At 42.7% G+C, this 11,337-nt stretch overlaps 1 non-coding gene across 1 annotated transcript; it reads right to left on the reverse strand.

Moving 5' to 3' along the window:
- Positions 1-10,983: 10,983 nt before the first annotated feature.
- Positions 10,984-11,089, reverse strand: LOC125576782. Its single transcript, XR_007315208.1, has one exon. It is a non-coding gene; the product is annotated as a small nucleolar RNA R71 (small nucleolar RNA).
- Positions 11,090-11,337: the final 248 nt, after the last annotated feature.

Consider the following 11,337-nt stretch of genomic DNA (forward strand, 5'->3'; position numbering starts at 1 on the left):
TACACATGTACTATATAGTGAGTGTTCTTTTATTTTTTGCGCAGGCGGAGAAGCCTGAGGGAGCTGGGGAAAAGGGTGAGCAACTGAGTGTGGATTAGGAAGGCATGTCTGAGGTACCATTCTGTGGCAAAGTTATCTTGGCAGACTGTCATATGCGAGCGTGGGCTCTATAGCTGAAATAGTTTGATGTTTTTTTTTATCCAGGAGGCCAAGAGTGGTTGGACTGATGGATTGGGTGATCAAGGTGGTGACGTTACTGAAAGCGAGAGACATGTATAGGTCGTACGGGGTCTGCGTGACGTATTAGACATGTTGGGGTGTTTAGGTCGTACTAACCGTTTTTTGATATTTATGGTGTTTAGGATGTTCTTGAGAATGTTGGGGCAGTGGTTGGGCTGGGTTAGCATAATAAGGTGGTAATAGAGAAGGTAATTGTGCTTGCTTTGCGTCGATTTTATCGTCCATGTGTACACAGATAATTGTGGAAAGATATTCAATCGAATAAGTGAGTGGTCCACGTGTACGTTATAGTTTAATGGTGTTGTTTGTCGGCTATGAGCAGGAGGGTAAAGCTGAAGAAATGGGTGAGGAACTTAGGGTGGAAAACGAGAACGATGAAAGCGATAGCCAGGTTTAGTTTTGTGTCCACCAACCGTAGGATAGTTGTACACTTTTTTGAGTACACGTGCAGGTAAGTGAATCTCGCTTTTTGGTTGATGGCAGGTGGGTGATTCGGAGGATGCAGAGATAACAGGGGTGGGTCCTAAAACGGTTGTTTTGGATGTAAGTGATACATCTGATGGGGGCCGGGCTGCAAGGCACGAGCCAGTTGAACAGGAAGGGGAGCTGGCGGCAGTGTTGCTGGCAAAGGATCAGTACATTACACCGGGTATTGTCCCAACGGCTGAAGATTGCGATTACGCCTACTTCGAACGAGTGCTGCTTGCCAACCTTAAAGTGTAAGCGTTGAATATATATTTTAATTTGTGGTTACATATAAAGACAATTGGTAGTGGTGTGTTACTTGCAGGATGCATACTAGTGCGGGTGGATATGATCTGGACAACGAGTTTTTCATAAATCTGGCGACACCTTGCAAATGGGTTAGTAGCACGGTATGTATTTTCTCCTGGGCTTTGTGTTTAGTTATACTATGAACTCTGGTTCTTGGTTTTATTCGTGTACATAATGTTTGCCTTGATTAGCATATGGATGTGCTGGCCGACTACGTTGGAAGATTGCATGCGGAGGACTTAAGAGGAAACCGGGCGATGTTGGTTGCACCATGGTTTTCAGCACACTTGGAAGTGAAGGAGAGGTCTTTCAAAGCGGCTAGACGCAAAACCCGCATAGCAACTGATTTGAAGCTAACGAAGTTCCTTACAAGGGAGGGGAAGAAGTGGGGTGTTGACGTGGACATGCTGTACGCCCCTATGATTTGGGGGGGCCGGGGGGGAGATCATTGGGTGGGGCTTTGCATAAGGCTGGCGACGTGGGATATATTGGTATTTGATCCGAGCCCCCGTCTGAAGACTGAGGACGAAGTAGCTTCGATGATGGAACCTGTTCGGGCAATCCTGCCTTACCTTGCGAAGAAGCATGCTGTAGGGGAGCATCAGCTAGCGCCGTTCCATGTTGAGAGGGTAGTTGGTTTGTATGAAAACCGGCGGCTAGTTAATTGCAAGCATTAAGAACAATTATGAATGAAGACAATCAATGGTTTCACTTATCTATGTTTAACTCACATATCTAACACCCTAACACCCTAGACTAAGCAAGTTGACTACTCAGCCATGAACAGAGAAAACACAGAGACAAAGACTAAATAAAACATGAGTAGATAAAATAGAATAAGGGTTCAGGGGGTTTCTTCTCTATGGTGAGAGAGATGGAGCCTTCTCCCATTACAAAGTATCAAATCACAAATCTCTAAAAGCTCAAGTCTGGTTCCTTGTCTCAAAAACAGCGTAGAAGGTAAAAAGAAAGAGAAGATTATGATATATCAAAGCCACAGGCGGATGGGAGAGAAAATAGAGGGATTAGGGCAAATTCCAAAATAGGTTGTAGTTTCCTTAAAAATCTCTGCTGCTGGAACAGACACTCGGGTTGTTCCGCTCTATCCAGAACAGTCACTCGGGTTGCTCCATCAGTGTCTTGAGGTTGCGAGCTTTCTGAGGGATGTTGTCGGGGTCTTCCTTGAACATTTGTTCAAGCATCTCATCTCCGTAAGAAAGAGTTTCTTCGTGAAGGGAATATCGGTTTATTTTGGGGACTCTTGGGGAAGAGGGGAAAGTACTAGGAGAATGTAGGGAGTTACTGGCATCAACAGGATGGTGGGTTGGGAAATCGTGTAGGAGGTCATCATCTCCAAAAAAGGGAGAATGAAGGGATTTTGGGGGAGGCTGTAGAAGGGGGTCGAAACTGGTTGAGGTTGTGTTTTATAGGTTGATTTGGTGTGGTAAAGGGTAAGGGATTCTCATCCACTTGACTAGCTGGCTGGGTGCCGGCTTTGGCTTGGAAAGTGAAAAACAAATTCATTCCCAGGTGAGCATCCAGGTGGAGAAAGAAATAACAAAGAGCCTCGTCGTTTGTCATTATAACTGGCGGTGTTGTTAGTCTGGTGAAAAGCTCTTTTGTGTTAGGAGGCCAATAATTCAATACAGGGAGAGGCGCGGTCTCCGTTGAAGTAAAGAACTCCGTCATAACGTTGCATTCTAACTCTGACAATGTCATCCCAGGGCGTACAAGGACAATCCTGGACATTTTGTCCTTATCGATGGCGAAGTTCCAACAACCGTCGCCGGAAGACCAGGCGCCAGGTATAACCATGCGGTGAGTCGACATGGTGAACCCTGCAAAAGTGAAAAATTACTTAATCTAACAGTTAACATGGATTAATTTGTTAATTAAAAGTTATAAAACTAACCACAAGTTTAGCCGAAGATAATTGTGGCCAAATAGATACAAACGTGTTGATTGCGGTGACTGTTCTTTCTGAAAAAAAAATAGAAAGAAAACGAGGAAGATGAAGACGTTGGGAAGTAGATAAAATCTGGACCGCACAAATAAAAAGTCAAATTGTTAATCTAAGGGTTGAAAATTTTGACAGATATCTGTCTTGTCATATATGGCAGTAACATTATGGGACGTCGGATGGAGAGGGAGATGTGCGGTGGTGAGCGGTTCCCGCCCTTATACTTGTTGGGTCTTTCTCAATAGTAGTTACGGATGAACTGCATTAGTTGAACAAGTGGAGAACAGGGAGCTCGTTAGAAGAAACTGCCACAGTAGCTGAAAGTGTCCCAAAGTGTTATTAGAAACTTGTAAACTGCCTTAGAATGTAATTTTCTCTAAATTTTATATTTATATATTGATTTTGTTGTAAATGAGATATGTGTCACAAAATATATCATGTTATGGAACAAAAATGGCTCTGGCGAAGAAATGGGCAAAACTATCTAGGGGGTGACCGCGATGAAGATCGACATGAGATCTCCGGTTACGGCTGAGATCAGAGTGAGTTGGGTTCGACTTGAGAAATATGAGAAGAGGGGATCCAGTATTTGTTGTTTTTGGATGGTTTGGGCTCGAGATCTCGAGGCTCTCTTTTGGGAAATAGTGAAGGATTTGCAGTCACGTAAGAACTTCCAGTGCTTGGAGGGTCCTATGGAAACAATCTACGGGATATACGGAATATGGGTTGGTAGAGAGGTTGAGAATGGAAGAGGAAAAAACTACTGAGTTTTTATGGGATCTCAATAACTCGAAGAACTTTGTGATTTGGATACGAGGGATAAGCGGTGTTTTGCGGATAGCGATTTCGATAGAGGAGTCCATATATTTTCTTCAGGTAAAACTGTGGAAAGGATTAGAGGAAATGAGTATTTTGAGGGGGGATGACAGGATTCGTGGCCCATTCAAAGATTGGAAGATCTATTGTGGCAAAAAAGTTTTGTTACAGGGTAGGACTTGCATTATGAATGAGAGACCAATGATTCTCTCTGCGGTAAAGATTAGACAAATGAATGACAATTTCTAGAATCCACATGTAAGGCAAGCTGATCATGGTCCTATTTTTACAATTTATATTGTTCTGGATAATGTTTTGTCACGTATGATACACATGGATTGCAATATTGATTTAGTTATGTTATGGGGAGGGTTGATGTTTGAACCGAAACTGTCGATAAACTAGTAAAGAGAAAGAACGAGTTCTCGTCGGTGGGTCAGGACAAAGACGTGTTTTATTAGATCAATGAGTCGAAATAGTGTTACAAAAGGGGAAGAAAGTAGAGGAAATAGTCCGGCGATGGCTAGTTCGTCGGACCGTACAAGTCGGTGAGATGTAAGATATAAAACCCTTGGCCGAAAATAAGTGTAGTGATTTGCGGATCCCCCTCCTTGTTGCCTTTCCTCCTCCTTTTATAGACAAATGCTCGTTGACCTAATGCACTCTGTCTCGATGGGCCTCTTCGAGTAGTTGGACCGAGGTGTCGGGCCGCTGAGTCAAGTCGTCGAGCCGACGACGTTCAGTTAGTTGTCTCGGCGACCAAAAGTAGTCTAAAGCCGAGCCGATCGCCGGCTCGCAAGTCGACGAGCCGACTTTCTTTGTTGTGATCATGTGTTTGGATAATTGTCTTGTGGGCCTTCTGGGAAGGCTAGGCCCATACCCAACAGTTGAGAATCAAATAATTCTTCTCTGTTTGGGGTTTATTGAAGAATTTACATTATTTCGGCTTTTTCTTGGCTTATTAGCAAGCTTTTGATGTTTTTTCAATCTTCTTATAAGCTATGGAATAAAATTGGCTCTTTTTGGGTTCTGGATCAGATCATTATTAGTTGTCATAAGAATTTAATATATTTGGAAGGACTTAATCAGTCATGACTTGAATGATACATTTTTTGGACTGGTGGAGAAAATCGGTTGAGTTACATTTACTTTTGGATTTGGCTTCAATTGGATCTAACGATGTCAGTAGATCAGGTTATTGGTTTGGCCTCATCAAGCCAACCAACGTCTCGATGTAAGCTATGGGATATGAACACCATCATTATGGTGTTTTATTTAGCATAATGTGGAACCAGTGGGGTTACATGTTAAAGGAGGTTCGGAGTAGAGCTTACTAAGGTTAAAATTTTGGGGTATGATGGCTTTGCTGAGGAGACGTTTTGTAAATTCTCAGGGGATATCAGTTTGAAGCAGACGTCCGAGCATGCTAAGGCTTATGGTAATTTTTTCAGAGGTTTAATAAGCTCTATGAACATTTATTTTTATCTTTCTGTTTAAGTTTATTGGGACATTTTTATTATTTTTGCTTTGGTCTTTGGTAAGATCTTATTATAAGATCATGAATTGGAATAAAATTTGCTGTTTGGGTTTATGGTGTTGGTGTTGGTATTTTTTAGTTTCACGACTTCATATCAAAGTGGTCAGATGTTTGGATTTTATTTTTTGGCGGTTTGAGGTGATTAGTTCTGCAATGGTATCATGGTCTTTACTCGGTGGAAGTCATTTAATTTTGTTCCTGGTATCAGCTCTTGGAAAGGTACTGTGTTTGGTCTCATTAAACCAAATGCAGACAAGCACACAATTGCCCCTTTGTCTAGGGTATGAAGACAATGGAGGAAGAGTAGAGAAACAAGCCTTGTGGTCCCATTTGGCTTCATGAATATTGATTCATCTATCATTTTTCTTGCATTTTGGTCATCTTTTTGCATCATTTTCGGAGCTAGGAAGCTACATGGTTATATGTTGGACATAATTTGGTTCATGATAATGGCAAAAAAGACTATCGCGTGGGACATGCTGTTTTTTGTTACTAAAAATCACAACAATCTTGACCGAAACTTGAATCAATATATTAGCTTAAAAGGTTATGTATTGTGTATGGGCTTGGCTACATTTGAGCAAGGTAATCACAAAGGACAGGGATGGTTTATTTTTGGTTCTCATTGTTGTGGGAACCGAAATTTGCACTGTCGATTTCCGTTAAATTAGGAAAGTAGGAGAACCCTAGTTTCCCAGAGGTCCCAGATATCTGCTAATACCACACGCAAAGCAATCAGAACACGAGATAACAACGACAAAGTGTAAAAATCGTAAAAAGAGAGCAAAGAAAAGTCTTATTCCGAATTTGCGTATGAGCGTGTTTACAACAAGGTATAAGCCTGGGCTCGAGAGCTGTCGGCGAGATTCATAGTTCTAGCAACCCAAAGACGGCTAAACCTAATTGAGTCGCAGCTCGAAATAACAAAAACGGAAAGTTGCCTAATTGCTCTAAGTGCTAAGTTTGCTTTGAAAAGTGCCTCTCCCCATGCCTCTCGCCTAGGACTCCTAATATACTCGCTCCAAGGTCGGTTTACGCTTTTACTCTTCTGCCCTTAAGCCGTCATAGCTTAAAATGGAGATATTATATTTTTTCCGATCTTTGTAATTATCTTCAAAATTTTGTATTTATCCGCGGAAACTTGACATTTATCCTTCCTTGCGCGCCAAGCGTAAACCGTCCTATGGTTTACGGGCTTTTGGTTAAGAAATCGTAAGATGGGCCTCGAGTCGTGTCTTAGGTCCCTTTGGGCTGTCTTCCGACTCGAAATATTTATTACGACTTCTTTCGATAAAGAACAAACTTTCCGCGGTTTTTACCGCAAAGTTTGATTGATGACTTAGAATGGCGGAAAACATGAACTGAGTTCGCTACGGTCTTCGGGAGATAGCATCGAAGGATAGACGAGAATGCATGGACTGGTGTCGTATCGACGTTTCGGAGGAGCTCGGTCGCTACGTAGCGACCAAACGGAAAGCACGCTCGGTCGCTACGTAGCGACCGAGCTTGGCTCGAGCTCGGTCGCTACGTAGCGACTGAGCGGGACGCGTGCTCGGTCGCTACGTAGCGACTGAGTGGGACGCGTGCTCGGTCGCTACGTGGCTCGAGCTCGGTCGCTATGTAGTGACCGAGCAGTACGCGTGCTCGGTCGCTACGTAGCGACCGAGCTTTGGCTCGAGCTCGGTCGCTACGTAGCGACCGAGCTGTGTGCATGCTTTGTCGCCGCTTATCGATTGAGCTTGTCTTGTCCGCGGTCTGATTGCCATACTCGAGCTTGTCCGCGGCCGATTTGGATACATGTTCGTTGCCTTCGAACAGTCGGTATTTAGTGGTTCGATTGAGATTTGAACAAGATTTTACCGCAAGACTCTTCGTAAAGACGTTCATGCTGATTTTTACGGACTTTCAGACATTGATTCCGTCGTGACCGATTTTGACCCCAACAGTTAGCCCCCCAGCTCGTTAGAACCATGAGCTTCTAGCGTGAGGTTCTAGCGAGTGGCTTGGCAAGTTAGGCAACTAAGGTGAGTTAGGCGGAATTAATAGTTGAAAAGGTCCGTGGTAAGTGGTCTTCTCGCTCTTCTAAAAGTAGAACGCGATAAGATTGGGGCTGCGCCTTATGACGGCTGCCTACGTACCTTTGTTGAAGGGATCAAGCCTTTCGTAGTTCGTCTTGGAGTTTAGGTTCTTATGACTAGTTTTCAAGCGAGACCTTTATGGTCTAGTTTATATGTAGAAGTTATCAGGCGTGTTGATGCCGATGAGATTTTATATGGGTGTAGAGGGAAGACTACGAGTTGTCATCTTGTAATCTAACTCTGTGTGAACTGCTATATCCGTGATCTGTTTCGGGATTTCTGAAGATGCTCGAATATTGGCCAAGAGACAAATTTTGGGATCTCGTATCAGGGTGTTTGATACTATGCCTAGAGATGTTAAAGACCAATGTGCTGGGTTTAGGGCAAGACCTAGGTTTACTCCTGGTTTTAGAGGGTGCGATGACTAATTCGACTTACGTATCCCGTTTCAGTTTCATCCTGATTTCATACCGATTTAAAGTCCGCGATAGGTTTTCGGCTTATATGACTTGTATGGTTTGAACGAGCATCTCTCCAAGGACAATTTTTAAGCCTCCTGGAAGTGCTGACCAAAAATTTTGGGTTTCTTTTATAGCGCTATTATCCTTGTGTCGGATGTACGAGAGTCATCTCTACGAGATGGCTAGGTCTGTTTAGGACGTTAAGAGTTTGTTGTGATCAGCAACAAACTTATCGGTAAAAATTACCGTTTTGAGTCTTCGCGAAGAATATTTTTTGAGAATATGTTAGTGCGTATGACTGTCTGGTCTTCCATGAAGGTGTTTATATCGAGGAAGGAAATTTCGTGAAAGAACTATTCTTCAGGCGTCTGCGACGTCTCGCGATGCTGAAGATTTGTTATTCTTTCGTATGCCATGTTTCGTGCTTGAAATGTTCGCGGGCTTGAAGATACTTCGCGATGTTGCAAGGGTTTAGTCTTAGCCCTGCGTTTGAGAAATATTCTGGTTTGACAACGAATGTTCGCAGCCAAAGTTGTTGATCCTGTTTGGATGCTAATAAATTGATTTGCGATCGAGGAATTAGGACTGAGGTGTCGCGTAAATTTTTCCATGGGAAGAAGCGTTTTCCTTCATAGTACTTTGTGATGTGTTAGCCTTCCAAGGTCTATTTCATGTATTTTTTAGGATGTTTCGTATAGCTCTAGAAGTTTTTTTTTACGATTTTTTCCTTATATGCCGCGTATTATGGGAAAACGTTGCGGGCTTAGACTGAATTGTGGAGCGTATTGAACTTGGTCAATTTTTGAAAAGTTTAGATTTTTCGTTAACCGTTTGGTTGTTAGGACTGAGTTTCTTTACGAAGAATTTATCATATGATTTCCGACTGTGGGCTATACGATAATTGTTCTCTTAATAGTCACACGACGTTTTTTTAAACAAATCGTATATTGTCGTTTAGTTGTTAAGTGATGGAGCGATGGTTTCTTAAATAGTTTGGCTTGGTGATATACCTTGGATTTGACCGGTTTTCATCCATGGTATATAGGTGTTTTACTATATATATATATATATCTATGTTTTCTACTCTTCTAGGTATGTTTTCAGGTTCAGGTGCATTTCGGAGTAAAGCTATGACTTTGGAGCATTTTGGAGCTTAAAAGACATTTTACCCGAGCTGACCATGTAGAGGTCGACGAGAGGAAGAACAATCGATCGATGCACATCCAGTGCTGTCGATCGACACCATGAAATGCCTCGACAAATGAAGATTAATATCGATCGATGTACACAAATACCATCGATCGATGTCGAGACATTGGACACGCGACATTTTGGATCCAGCGGACTTGAAGCCCAAGTCCATGCCAAATTATGAAAATGCCCTGACGAGTTTTTAACCTAGTAGATTATATACTGCCTGAGTGTTTTGACGGCAGAGAGAGCTTTTTGTTACAGTTTTATTTTGAGAGAGTTTTGGAGAGAAGATCACTTGTGATTGGAACTCCTTGTTTTCATTACTTCATTGTTATGAATTGCTTTGCTATGTCTGAGTAATTCATTTATTAGATCCAGGGTTCAGATAGGTTTGTGGGATTAGCTCCAAACTATAGATCTGCCTTGTTGTGATATTCATGATAGATTTGTATTAATTGCTTGTTTTATCCTTGCTAACTAGAACATGATTATAGGATTGCATACTCAAGCACCCTTGTTATCCCATCCTGATATTCTATCTATCATATTAGGACTGCTAGAGAGGGCTAACCGCCAATTTAGTATCTTAATAGGGCATATCATACTCGCGCATAGGCCTGGCTTGAACCTGTCGATCGATGTCCTCAACTGACTATCGGTCGACTTAGGCAAAGGTGTATTGGTCGACGTCCCAATAGGACCGTCGATCGACACTCTTTCGTTGTCAACATACTAACCTTTGAGACACGAGATCTAGCCTGTTAACCAGTGAAACATGCAACAGCTGATCACTGAGTTAAGCGGTTAAGCTCTAACATATCATACATGCAACAAATAGGCATCTATAGATATCATAATCTCCAACACCTGAATAGTGGCCCTACATCTAATATCATTTCCAATCAAGTTACATTTACTATTTGCTTCGCTTGTTACTATTGCTATTTCATTTAAACATTTACAACTCTTAGAATTAATAAACACTAGATTTAATTGTTCCCTAGCTCCTTGTGGATTCGATCCTTAAGTACTACATATGAACCTCTTTTGATGAGAGTAACACTCCTTAGGGTAATTTGAGTGGTATAAAATTTGGCGCCATTGCCGGGGAGCTTTGTTCGCCATTAGATTTAGTTTTATTGATTCTTATTTTCTTCTCTACCCCCTTTCTAACATAATCTTTTTCTTGTTTTTTCAGGTGCATGCCCAGCGGTACCAGAAGCAACAAGGAGAAAGACTTGCTGTTCTCAGACGATCCTGCTCACTTGGAACGCACCATCCATAGAGGTCAATGTTCCACATCGCTCGATGCAACAACTTCGTCGCCGATCGATACTCACAACCAACCGTCGACCGACACCAGACCTTCATCGTCGATCGATCCTAATCGTTCGACAACGATCGATATTACACCGCGTACGTCGATCGATACCGTGTCGTCAAAAATGGTAAACATTATTATTCTAACACAGGACGAGAACGGGAACCTGTATGACCAGGACGGTCATCTGCGTAATGCAAAAGGTCAGAAAATAGACGCTCAGGGGACTGTAATCCCTGATGCTGATACTACAGGAGCTGCTCAACCTGTAGACCAAATGAGTTTTATTCCAACAGATCAGCTATTCGACTTCCGGAGATCCAGAAGCAGAATTTCGAGCTGAAGCCTCAATACTACACTCTCGTGTCGCAGATACCCTACTCTGGGTTACCGCACGAGCATCCTATGGACCATCTAGAACGGTTCGAGGATTTAATCGCTGCTATTCGGATGGAAGGAGTCCCCGAAGATTACCTGCTGTGCAAGCTCTTCAGATACACGCTAAATGGAGAAGCGATGCACTGGCTTAGGATCCTTAACATCCTGGGCCGACATCAAGAATGCTTTCTTACGAAAATTCTTCGATGAGGCGCGCGCTGAAGAACTTCGGAACAAAATTCCCACATTCTCGCAGGAAGCTGGAGAGTCCTTCAAAGATGCGTGGATTAGATTTAGGTTCTTCCAGCGAGACTGTCCACACCACGGATTTAACGAAGTGTAGCTGCTAAGCACTTTCTTCCGAGGTATCGCCTTACAGTATCAAATGGCTCTTGATACGGCAAGTGAAGGAAACTTCACTACTCGGAATCCGTTAGAAGCTGTGAGACTTATCGAAAACCTTGCTAACAGCAGCAACACAAAAAACACTGACTCTGAACGGAAGAAGTCTGTAGCCTCTATCGGGAAGGAACAGATGGACGAAGTAAGAGCTAAGTTAGATGTGGTGCACGAGCTTC

The sequence above is a fragment of the Brassica napus genome, chromosome A7, assembly GCF_020379485.1.
Source record: "Brassica napus cultivar Da-Ae chromosome A7, Da-Ae, whole genome shotgun sequence".
Lineage (NCBI taxonomy): Eukaryota > Viridiplantae > Streptophyta > Magnoliopsida > Brassicales > Brassicaceae > Brassica > Brassica napus.